Source organism: Eriocheir sinensis, chromosome 39 (assembly GCF_024679095.1).
Source record: "Eriocheir sinensis breed Jianghai 21 chromosome 39, ASM2467909v1, whole genome shotgun sequence".
NCBI classification, from domain to species: Eukaryota; Metazoa; Arthropoda; class Malacostraca; order Decapoda; family Varunidae; genus Eriocheir; species Eriocheir sinensis.
In genome coordinates, this window is record NC_066547.1 from 14,910,497 (window position 1) to 14,923,235 (window position 12,739).

General features: G+C 43.6%; 1 protein-coding gene across 2 annotated transcripts in view; it reads right to left on the reverse strand.

Annotated features, from left to right (window-relative positions):
• The window catches only part of LOC127009054 (uncharacterized), a 161,605-nt gene that overhangs the window by 132,412 nt on the left and 16,454 nt on the right, over nucleotides 1-12,739 (reverse strand). The window lies entirely within an intron of this gene.

Sequence of the window (12,739 nt, forward strand, 5' to 3'; positions counted from 1 at the left end):
GTCCGACGCCATGCACGCACCTCTCTCTACCAAATGCCAAGGTCTACGTACGATAATTCCAGCTGCGCACGATACTCGGTTGTTCCAGTAAGATGTCACCCACTAAACAGGTTATGCCATGCTATCTCGACTTACGATGAACTCCCTCTGCGCTCTGTATTTAGCGGCTTGGAAGAAACGTCAGTCATCTCTTTGTTCGATATCCAAGCCCATATTCTCAGACATTCGCGAGTGTGTACGATACTGAGTCGCTGAAGTAAGATGTCAGCCAATAAACAAGCTGTACCGTGTTATCTCGACATACGATTAACTCCTGCGTCCAATATTCAGGTGCTTGGGAGGGACGTCAGTCATCTCTTTGTTCGATATTCAGACCCATATTCCCAGACGCTCTCGGCTCTCACAACTTCCGAAGACCACAAAGGAAATGTCGGGTTCCCATGAGTGTTTTTTTTTCACATTCACGATGCAGAAGACTTGTTAAACTGTTACTATTGTGAAACCAAATTATCGAGTCCGTTTTGGCGTTGGCTCCCCCTGGTCCATTTCTCCCCTCTGCTCTGCCACACATTCCCAACACCTATTTTTTCCCCTCATATGTTACCTATAGCTTATATATGAGAGGAAGGGATAGGCGTTGGGACTGTGGCAGAGCAGAAGGGAGGAAAGGACCCGCGGGAGCCTACGCCAAAACGGACTCGACAAATTGGTTTCACTAGAGGCTCATATAACGATCCATAACCTCCACGAAAGTTTTATCAAGCTCCGAAATGTTTGAGGATATGTGCCTCAGTCTCCTGTATACCTCAACCTTCCGTGCTATATAACAACTTCGATAATAGAAATTGCCCTCCCCAGCCCATTGTACCTATGATGATTCAGGACGCGTGTGACGTAGATCCGCCAAGCCATGCACACCGCGTCATCCTTCCAGCTTGTCCCGCATTCACAGATTATTCAAAACTTTTCGCCCAACTTACGAACGATAGAATACATGATGAGCGAAAGCAAAAGAGAATAGACGTTGTTACTATGAAAGATATACGTTTATTCATTTTTTTTTATCCTTTTCCCATTACTTTATGTTGATGTAATTTCTATTCCTGGCTGACTGATACATCTCGCTACACTTTATCATTAGGAATATTTAGCTATATAAACACATGTTGCTGTGAATGGCGTATGTTCTAGACCAATTTCATACTAGCTCATGCTCCTTGCTAGGTTCTATTTACTTTAGCTGACTGACTTTTCCTACAACAACAATCATACAGGAAAAGTTTGCACTAACCCCACGATGCATTGCGGTAGAGGGTTGCATGATTAACGGTACAGGAGGACGGAACGGTTAAAGGGATTAGTTGTGGATAAGAAACTATTAACTTCTTGTTATTCTATTTTCCGCATTGCCAGAAGTCGTTACGAATGTTATCAACGCTTCCACAAATAATGATCCTGGCAATGCTACGGTATGTCCTCAAGTGTGTTGCAACGACTCTCTCTCTCTCTCTCTCTCTCTCTCTCTCTCTTTTTTTCCTTCCTTTCTTTTTATCTATTTTTCTTTATTTTTTGCTTCTTTCTCTCTCTTCACTTCTTTCTTTACTTAATTTCTATCTGTTTTTCTCTCTTTATTTGCTTGTTCCTCTCTCTCTCTCTCTCTCCACTTCTTTCTTTCCTTCCTTTTCTTTTTTTCTTTATTTGCCTCTCTCTCTCTCTCTCTCTCTCTCTCTCTCTCTCCTCAATGACTCATGCTTGCCAACGTTACCCAGACCCGGCCTCAGACGCACAAGGCCACGCACACACCCAGACGGACCAACATGAACATTTCTTTATTTTTAGCGACTCATTAGCTTTGCAAGAACCGTTACGCAAATAATTCTGAGATGTGCCTATTGAAGAAAACCTGTTGAATCTTTGAATGGGGAGGAAGAAGAAGAATGTGAAGATGATGATGAACGGGAGGAGGAAGAAGAAGAAGAAGAACGTGGAGATGAACATGAAGAAGATGAAGATGAAGATGAAGATGAAGATGAAGACGAAGACGAAGAAGAAGAAGAAGAAGAAGAACGTGGAGATGAACATGAAGATGATGAAGATGGAGACGAAGAAAAAGACGAAGACGAAGAAGAAGAAGAAGAAGAAGAAGAAGAAGAAGAAGAAGAAGAAGAAGAAGAAGATAGAATAATCATAAACGACAACAACAAGAAGTACACAACTCAACACTCGTACAAATTCCTAGAAAACTCATGAAATTTCAATAACTTTTACAAGCCTCCAAATCTTTAAAGAAACCAAAGAAACCACAAAATTACACTTAAAAACATAATCACAAACGCTAAAGGAAACAATATGAGGCCTCACGGACACTACCAAAGTCTCCCAAACAGCCATGGACTTATACACAGCTTCACGGAGACTCACGAAGCCTCTCGAACCCTCTAAAGGCCGATGAATCACCCGACCACGCCCTCCCCTCCCTCAGCGCCAAAGGTAAAGGTAAAGGGTGACGGTCCAAGGGTGAGGTTGCGAGGGGAGAGGGAAAGGTGGCAGGCACAGGAAGGGGAGGGGAAGGGGGGGGGAGGAAAATTATTAAGGATAACGGAAAAGATGCTGCTGCTGTTGCTGATGGGATGTTGATATTAATAATAGCACTACTACTACTACTATTACTACGACCACCACCACTACTGCTATATTATATTACTACTACTACTACTACTACTACTACTACTACTAATAATAATAATAATAATAATAATAATAACAATAATACGAAGATGAAAATACGAAGATTGAGACGAGAAGGAAAAACACGCGCAAAAAGCAAACTGTCCCTCTGCTTCCCTGCCTATCCATCCCTCTGTCAGTCTGTTCATCTGTGTGTCCTTCCCGTCCGTCACTGCCTGTCACTGTCCGTTTCAAAGTGGTCGTCTGCTGGTGCTAGAAGCGAGAGTGTGGAGCATATCGTCCTGGTGGGCCATCGTGCCATCAGGGAGTTCAGTAATTCAGGCAGGGAGTCACGGAAGAGGAAGGAATGAGGCAGGGGTGAAGGGAGAGACGGGAGCATGGAGAACAGATGGGCATAGCGTAGTTTAGGGGATGGGAGAATAGTGGGTAGGCGTCAGCGTTGCCAAACTGTCGTACTCTGAACATTGCATTTATCATTTTTAGGTTCCACGACTGTCGTAACCACACAAATAACGATAGAAATTTAAAGTTATCGTTAAAACAGTTAAATAGTGATGGTTTTCGTTATATTTTGCTAAAGGTATCGGTCAGAAACTACGAAAATGCAATGCGATGAGTACGATAATTTGGCAACGCTGGTAGGCTTGGAAGAGGGAGAAAAGAGAGACGAGAGAGGACAGAAGAAAAAGAAAGAGGAGAAGGGAGGATCGGTAGAGAGAATAATAGGGTAGGAGAGGTGAAGAGAGGATAACAGATGATAAACGATGATTGGAGAGGAGAAGAGAGGAGGGGAGAGGAGAGGAGGAAAAAGAAAAGAAGAAGGAAAGAGAAGAAAAGAAAGAAGAAGAGAGGAGAGAAGAGAGAACAGAGGCAAGGAGAAAGAATGAAATAGAGAGACGAGGAGTGGAGAGTAAAGGAAAGAAGAGGAGAGAACAGGCCGAGACTAGTAATGTCTCTCTATGCAAAGAGGAGTGTGTGTGTGTGTGTGTGTGTGTGTGTGTGTGTGTGTGTGTGTGTGTGTGTGTGTGTGTGTGTGTGTGTGTGTGTGTTTGTTGACAGTGATGTTTTACGTTTGTTTATTATTTAATTACGAACTTATTTCTTATTTAGTTATTTTAATATTTTATCAACGCATTAAAGTAGAACGTGTACGATTAGTAAAGTTACATCGTCCTTGTTCCCAGTTCGTGTTTAATCATTTATACATTACTGTAATAACGTCCTTCTATAAACTGACTTCGAAATACCTACATTTATTTGTTAATGGCCACGGGGGTTATTTGTATTAATTTTCGCGTGGGAACGGCGGGAGTAATTCTTTTTTAGCAGCGTTATCTTTACAGCGATCTCCCTCACAACCTTAAGAACGAAGATTGCGGCGAGAGAATAGTCACGCGCGTGTGTGTTAGAGAAAATAATGTGTGTGGCCTTGAACAATAATACGATGATGATAACATTCACATTATTAATACTTGTGGTAACAGCAACAATAATATTAATACAATAATGATGTTACTACTACTACTACTACCACTACTACTACTACTACTACTACTACTACTACGTATAACTGAAATGGTGGGAAGTGAAGAGTCTGTTTGTATCCTATTCCTTGATCTACCACAACTGTGATTACCACCACCATCACCACCACCACCACCACCACCACCACCACCAAAAACAACAACAATAATAGCAACAACACCCCCTCCACCACTACATCTGTTGCTACTGTACACCTTCCCCTCCCCTACACAGACCAGTGGGCAGAGTAATCCTCCCGTGGGTGTGTCGGCAGTACCGGGTCGGTGTTTCTGATCGACTGACGCATGACGCCATACTTCCTCCGTGCCATGCAATAACACCTGATGCATGGCCGGAGGAGGAAGGGAGAAAGGGAGGAGGAGGAGGAGGAGGAGGAGGAGGAGGAGGAGATAGAGGGCGAGGAGGAGGTAAGAGTGAATGTCTACAGGGAAAAGAGGAAAATAGAGCAGATGGGTTCAAAGATAGAAACGAGGAGAGGGGATGGAAGGAATAGCGGTGGAGGGAAAGGGAGGAAGGAAGGGAGGGAGGAGGAGTTAAAAGTGAGTGTGCATAGGGAAAGGAGGAAAAGAGAGCACATTTATACAAAGAAAGAATATAGAAATGCAGAGAGTTGAGGAGACACAAGGAGTGGAGTTGAAAAAAGATAAGAGACGGACACGAAGATATGAGAGAAGAACGGAATGGAGAGAGGAAGAGGGAAGAAAAGGAGAGAAGAGGACGAGAAAAGGAGAGGAGAGTAGAGAAGAGAGGCGAGGTCCAGAATAGGGGGTAAGGAATGGAGAGGTGAGAGCAAGACGATGGGTGTATAGGTGGCGGTAACGCACGGGAGGAGTCTCTGCTTTCTAACTACACAAAGTACGAGGTTTTGCCATGGTTGCAGACTACAAAAGAATACTATTGAATCATCTCTAGTGCTTCCTTTGCTTTCGTTTTCACTGAAGTGTATACATTGTATTCTCACAGGTTGGCTTGTGTCGGTTTCGGGTGTGTTCCTATGCGACTGATCAGATTAACCCCGTGTTGGTGACTCGTTGGTGAGGCACACGCAGGTGTTCGAATGTGTGCGCGTGCCGGTCACCACTGCACTTATGGCTACGACAGATGTTCCACTGAAAAGAGCACAGCGCGTAAATGTGCTTATAACGACTGAAAGGGCACACCTAACCACGACTATCTGCTAACAAAATTATCTCAAATTTCCAGAAGCAAACTTCCATTAGTAAAAAGAATCTATATTCCCCCAAAAAACACGCATTGCTCGCCAAAAAGGACAAGATTTTAAGTTGAAGATTGCCGCCGTCATTCAATCATTCAATTTTATTCATACCATCGGAAAAGGGCCAGCAGGAAGCAGGACGCCAACCACTCATGGTCTGGATCGGGCCACCTTGCTAAGCCTTTTGGTGCTCATTGACAGTACTCATGGTCCACCCTCAAATTACAGGCTTATTTTTAACATACATATGGCAGCTCTAAGTAATACAGTCAGTTTTTAATAGAGTTTTCTTTAAATCTAATCAGTTCGAGGTGGCGTTCCCCGAAGGATGTAATCACGTGTATGTGGTGGCTAGATGTTATCCCTTTTTTGAGATATTCCGGTCACGTACAAACAGACAGACAACGACGAAAACATCTTCACCGTACTCGAGGCGGCCGAAAATGACAAGTAAGCATGATTGTTAACTGACCTATGAACACATAAATAAAATAAAAGAACTAAGGGAATAAAAAATGACACAAAGGAAAATGAAACTTAATGACAGCGACAGTTTTAACAGCGAAAGGAAAGCATGAAAGTGAGACATAAATAACGCGGAAGAGAACAGAGTACAGTACATGTAAAAAATTGAATGAAATTATAAACCAGCAGACTAGTCAGCAATATTCTTTGTGTGATGGTGAAAAAAAAGAGAGAAAAAGAAAAAGCACAAAACCATAAAAGAGAGAAAGCTGCAAAAGTGGGCAAAAGGGGAGCAGGAAGAGGAGACAAAACAAGCGAGGGAAAACGTGGTGATTCCTGCAATGTTATGTTATTACTGCTTGAGGCCACTCACTGCTGCAGCACACTGGAGAGTTTGAAGAAAGAAGAAGAAGAAGAAGAAGAAAAAAAAGAGAAAAAAAGAAAAAAGAAGAATAAAAAAAGAAAAAAGAAAGAAAAAAGAAGAAGAAGAAGAAAAAGAAGAAGAAGAAAAAGAAGAAGAAGAAGAAAAAGAAGAAGAAGAAGAAAAAGAAGAAGAAGAAAGAAGAAGAAAAAAAAAGAAGAAAGAAGAAAAAAAGAAGAAGAAAGAAGAAGAAAAAGGAAGAAGAAGAAGGACAAGAAGATGAGAAGGATGAAAAGAATAGTAAATGAAAGAATAGAAAAATAAAAAAATAAATTAAAGTAGAGAAAAAAGTATATAAATGGAAGATGTAAAAAAAAAAGAAAAAAAAAAGATGCTGATGATGCTGATGAAAATGATGATGGTGAAGATGATGAAGATAGCCTGTCTCAAATAAATAATTCGGCAAGTAAAAAGATGGAGAAAGGGAGAAGAAAAAGATAGGGAGAATCTGAGAAGCACGAGGGATAAAGGGGAGGAAGGAAAGGGAGGAAGAGCTTAGAGGTGGAGGGAAAGAAGATTAAGAGGAAACAGAATCCAGCCCGGAAGCCTCGCCACAGAAAGGAGGAGGAGAGATTAAAAGGATCAGGATGAGGAAGAGCAATAGAGGAGGAGGAGGAAACATGGAAACATGGAATGACAGGCAACAGAAAGCCTATTGGCTCATTACGAGGTTGACTGCTGTTGAGCCGTGATCTGCCCGACAGTCGCTGGGTGCCCGCAGAGCAGTTCAAGGCATTTCGGTGCGTATTTTCAGTTTACTCCTGTTGTCATTAAGTGACGGTCGATGCGATTTTTGAAGGAGTTGATGGTTTCCGCACTTACTACTTCAGCAGGGAGGTCGTTCCAATGGCGTATGACTCGGTGAGATAAGAATCTCCTACCAATGTCTGTGTTGCATCGCTTCGCGTGAATGGGCAGGCTGTTGTTTCTAGTTCTTGAGTTGGTCTGTAGCTCAAAGAGCTTGGAGTGGTCAACGTTACTGAAGTTCTTTAGGTACTTGAAGACCTGAATCATATCCCCCCGTAGACGTCTCTTTTCCAAGGTGAAGAGATTAAGTCGCATGAGTCGTTCTTCATAAGGCAGGGCTCTCAATGGTGGAATCATCTTTGTAGCGCGTCGCAATTCTTTCTAATAATTCAATGTCTTTTCTGTAATTAGGGGACCAGAATTGTACCGCATACTCGAGGTGAGGTCTTACAATTGAGTTATATAAGGATAACTTTACCGGCGTCTTGCATTCGAAGCTTCTTGATATAAACCCGAGCATAGTGTTGGCTTTGTTATCTACTTTTTTACAGTGTTTTGCGTGTTTTAGGTCACTGCTGATGGTGACTCCAAGATCCGATTCCTCCTGCACGACCTGCAGAGGATTTCCACGCATGTTTTATGTATGGTTACTGTTTCTGGAACCAAAGGACATGAGAGAAAAAGAAAGAATTAGAAAATATAAAGGAATGAAGGAAGGGACTAGGGAACAAAATAAAAGGAACAATTAAGTATAAAATGAAAGAAAAGGAAAGGAAAGAGAGGGAGGGGCAGTCGTGTGACCTCGTGAGTGGGTAAGAGGAGAGGAGGGTGGGGGGATAGGAGGGTGGGGGGAGAGGAGTAAGGGAGGAGGGTTGGGGGAGAGGAGTGAGGGAGGAATGAAATGAGGGAGGTATAAGAAAAGGCTGGTGGGCAGGCCTTCCTCTCCTCCCTCACCCCCCTCGCCCACACACCCTCCCTAGGCTCACTTTCACTAACTCCACCCACTCCACCACCTCCTCCACCCTTTATTTACACCCTTACCTCACCCAAGGAATATTTGTTTGCCGCGATAACAGCGAAACATGGCATTGTGCGCGTCTACTTCGGTGTTCGTATTGAAAACACGTGAAAGTGTGAGGCCAGGCATGTTAGCCACTGGAAAACTAGGCAGGATTATCTTTATAGTAGTAGTAGTAGTAGTAGTAGTAGTAGAGGTAATAAAAATAGTAGCAGTAGTAGCAATAGTAATAGAGGTAATAAAAGTAGCAGTAGTAGTAGTAGTAGTAGTAGTAACAATATTTATAACAAAAACTATGAAAAATTCTGGAGATATCTTTCAGCCTAAACCAGTATAAAGCAATACATTATAGAACCATCAATGATAATGATAAATATAACGTCAGAGAAAAGCCAATGCTAGTAGTAAATAAAATAGTGGATCTTGGCATCAGTATCACCACCGGCCTAAAGTGCTCGAAGCATTATATTCCTGCCAGCTAGAAAGCCAATAATTTATGATGTAGGGCGTGGGGGTCTCGTGGGTTAGATGCTCGAGGCATGAATAACCAGGGCGAGATCCTTCGAAACCTAGAGCCACCGCGTGACGTTAAGAAGGGCATCCGGCCTTATTAAACCCCGAGCCACAACCTCAAAACAGTGACATCATATCGGCCTCTTGCAGACTCCTTACGTTCTTATGTTCTTATGTTCTTACAAATACACATGGGAAGAACTGGCATGAGAAAGAAGTAGAATGCCCAATACGATGCACAAGATCAGTGAGAGGACCTCTGAGTGCAAGCCCCCGGAGGAACGGTATAACTGTACAACTGTGATACACCTCTACTTGAGAGCCAGGCGAGGTGCAGCTCTGATCAAGCACACGGAACCGCTCGAAATAGAACGAACCCTCCACTAAGCTAAATACCATCAACGAGAGAGAGAGAGAGAGAGAGAGAGAGGGGTGGGGGGGTGGAGGGTAGGAGCAATGATTGACACACCCACCCCTCCTCTCCCTCACCTGCCCCACCCTCGCCCAACATTCTATTAGTAACTTTACACTCACAGCTGACCTTCGACCCATCCCGCCACACACACACACACACACACACACACACACACACACACATACACACCTTCCCCTCACGCCCTTTCCACACCACTCACACCTCTCCCACGCAATCACTGACCTCCCCCGCCCCACCACACTTACCGACATCCCTCCCTGCCCCCTCCACGTCTCTCCTTCCTCACCTCCCACCAGCCATTTCAGTCCCATCTCAGTCTGTCACTCCCACGCCCAGACACGCCCACCCACACCCATCACTGTCCTCTCCACGTCTCATCTTTTCCTTCACGTCAGCCACACCTCAACATATTACCCCTGAATCAATCTCTTTCATTCTCTCTCTCTCTCTCTCTCTCTCTCTCTCTCTCTCTCTCTCTCTCTCTCTCTCTCTCTCTCTCTCTCTCTCTCTCTCTCTCTCTCTCTCTCTCTCTCTCTCTCTCTCTCTCTCTCTCTCACACACACACACACACTCTCACATCCTTCATACTTCACCACGTTCCTCACCTTCTCATGCACACACTAACCACTCTCTCCTATGCCACGCCTCGCACCACAGACCCCATGACACCTCCCCCTATAAATAGACCATCTCCTCACATCCGTACACACGCACCCATCACTCTGGTCATTTTAATCCACCACGCAGGCCCCCACCCCTTCCAAACATCCTTGTAATGCTTCCCCCTGAAATTATAGTAAGTAATTTTTTTTCCATCTGTTTTCTTTGGGGTGTAGCACGTCATGGGGCTTTACATATAGGTTTTGTTTAGTCTCCCTTATCATGAACAATATGTAAACTTGATCAGCGTTGCCCCTCTACTTGTTTTCCATTATTCAAGTTATTTTTTTTCTTATTAATCACATTCTTATTCACCTCTCAACACACACACACACACACACACACACACACACACTGCACGCCTCTATATCCTTTACCTGCCAGTCCGTCTGTCAGTCACTCAGTCACTCCGTCAGTTCTCTTCCTCACAGACGGCTTAACTTGGCAAGGTCACAGCCATACCGCAGTGACTCAGCACCACCACCACCATAACACCACCACCACCACCAATGCCATATCACTCTGTCCCCCCAAAACACCACCATGACACTACCACCAATCCCACCACCACCACCATAACACTACCACCATCACCACCACAAAACACTTCAACCACCACCAATGCCATATCACTCTCCCCACCCTCACCCCCACCATAATCTACCACCACCACCATCACCACTCCTACCCCCACAACCACCACTACCACCATAACACCTCCACCACCACCTCTACCATAACACAACCCTTACCCCCCTCACCAGCACTACCATATCACTCCAACACCGCCACCACCACGTATTAACCTTGTTCCCCCCCCCCCCCCTCACCTCCCCAAAACAAACCTGTGGACACCTTGAGAGTAGCCATAAAAACACACTCATTTACTCACTCACTCACTCACTGGCAGACCGCAACGCTACTCTGCCTTCCTCCCTCTCCGTTATGAGTCACCTCCTCCTCTCCCCTCTTCTTCCTCCTCTAATCTTCTACTTCTTCCGCTTTCGTCACTCTCCCTTCTGTCCCTCCTCTTCCTTCTTTTATTGCATTATCTTTCCTGTCTAATCTTTTGTTTATTCCTGTCTCCTTTCTGAACTATTATTCCTCCTTTTTTTTTCTCTCTTCTCTCAACCTTTCCTCATTCACATGCTTTTCTAATCTCTGTTATCATTTACTTATATATATATATATATATATATATATATATATATATATATATATATATATATATATATATATATATATATATATATATATATATATATATATATATATATATATATATATATATATATATATATATATATATATATATATATATATATATATATATTTTTCTCTCTCTCTCTCTCTCTCTTCCTTTCATTATTTATTCTCTTCACTTGCCTCCACTCTTCTCAATCTCTTCCTTCTCCTTATTCGTTCTCTCCATGCTCTCCATCCTCTTCAACTTCCTCTTCATCTGCTTTGAGTTCATCCTCCTCTTACTCCTTTTTATTTATGTTTGTCTTTTATTTTGTCTTCTAATTCTTTTTTTTTCTTCTTCTTTTACCTCTTCTTATTCTCCTTCTTATTCATCTTTATTATCCTCTCCTTTAAGATATTCCATCACCTTCCCCTTCTGTTTCTCCTCTTCCTAATTCCTTTTCCTCCTTTTTCTTCTTCTTCTTTTCCTTCTTCTTTTTCTATTTATTTTCCTCTTCTCATTCTTTTTCATTTCCTCCATCATCATCATCATCTTCTTTTTCTTCTTCTTCTATTCATTTCCTTTTCTCATTCTTTTTCATTTCTTCCTTCTTCATCTTCATTTCCTCCTTCTTCATCTTCTTCTTCTTCTTCTCCTGCTCCACCTTCTCCCATATTTACTGTCGGGATCGACTTACATCCGTTTCTAGGTCGCCGGGGCACCCCCACCCACCCACCCACCCACCTGCCCCTCATGACGTCACGCTCCCCTCTTTGCCCCCCTCCCCCACCCAGACCCCCGGCAACAGGACGTCAGACACACACACACACACACACACACACACACACACACACACACACACACACACACACACAGTAGCATTAGCACAGACACGGTTGCAGAACGAATGTGATATATGAAGGTCACACTGAGGCTGCAAAAGACGAAGAACGAAAAATAGAGAAACTGGTAAAAAGAATCTTTTAACAAAATGTAAGTTTGAGGAACGAAGAAATCTGTGCACGATGTTCACTATACGCCTTCGGTTTCCTAAGTAAAAAAAAAAGATCTAATTCGTATGTGTGTGTGTGTGTGTGTGTGTGTGTGTGTGTGTGTGTGTGTGTGTGTGTGTGTGTGTGTGTGTGTGTGTGTGTGTGTGTGTGTGTGTGTGTGTGTGTGTGAGGTTCCAGGCGTACCCAAAGATCCGTCACCTGAGCTCCAGACTCATTAGGTGAGAGTATTGTCTGGGGATCACGAGTTCAAGGCGTGATCAGACCCTGGTGAGTGACACAGGCAGAAGCAACAAAAAACGAAGGGAAGCTGAGTCAGGAGGGCAGAGAGCCTCCGTGCTGCGGTCGCCTGGCCTCACCTTTGCCCCTGACACCTTCCCTTCCAGTTGACCTCCGCTGAGGTCATCCTACATGTCTGCACTGCGCCATATTAACAAATCCAGACACATTATCTGCATGCTGAGTGAAAACAATGAAAAACACACAACGTCAGGGTTCTTGTGGCGTCCTGATTCTGAGAAGGTGATGAGGTCATTGGCAAGTGCCAATCTACACTTAAACATCCGTAGCAACACTATGAGTGAAATGCCAGAAAACCCGTAGTGCAGGAACACAAGCAGGATTCCAGTAGTTTTCTAACCTCTTAAAGTCTAAGGTTACACCCCCCGTGCCTGCAGGGCACGACACGGCACCCTGACATTGTATTTCTAGAGACCGAGTGATAATCAAGTGTTAAGACAATGGTAGGATCCCCGCGCAGATTCCTGAAATACGAGGTGGTAATCAGACACATTACGCTGCACACGAGGGGCAGAATTCCGTAACATGTGAGCG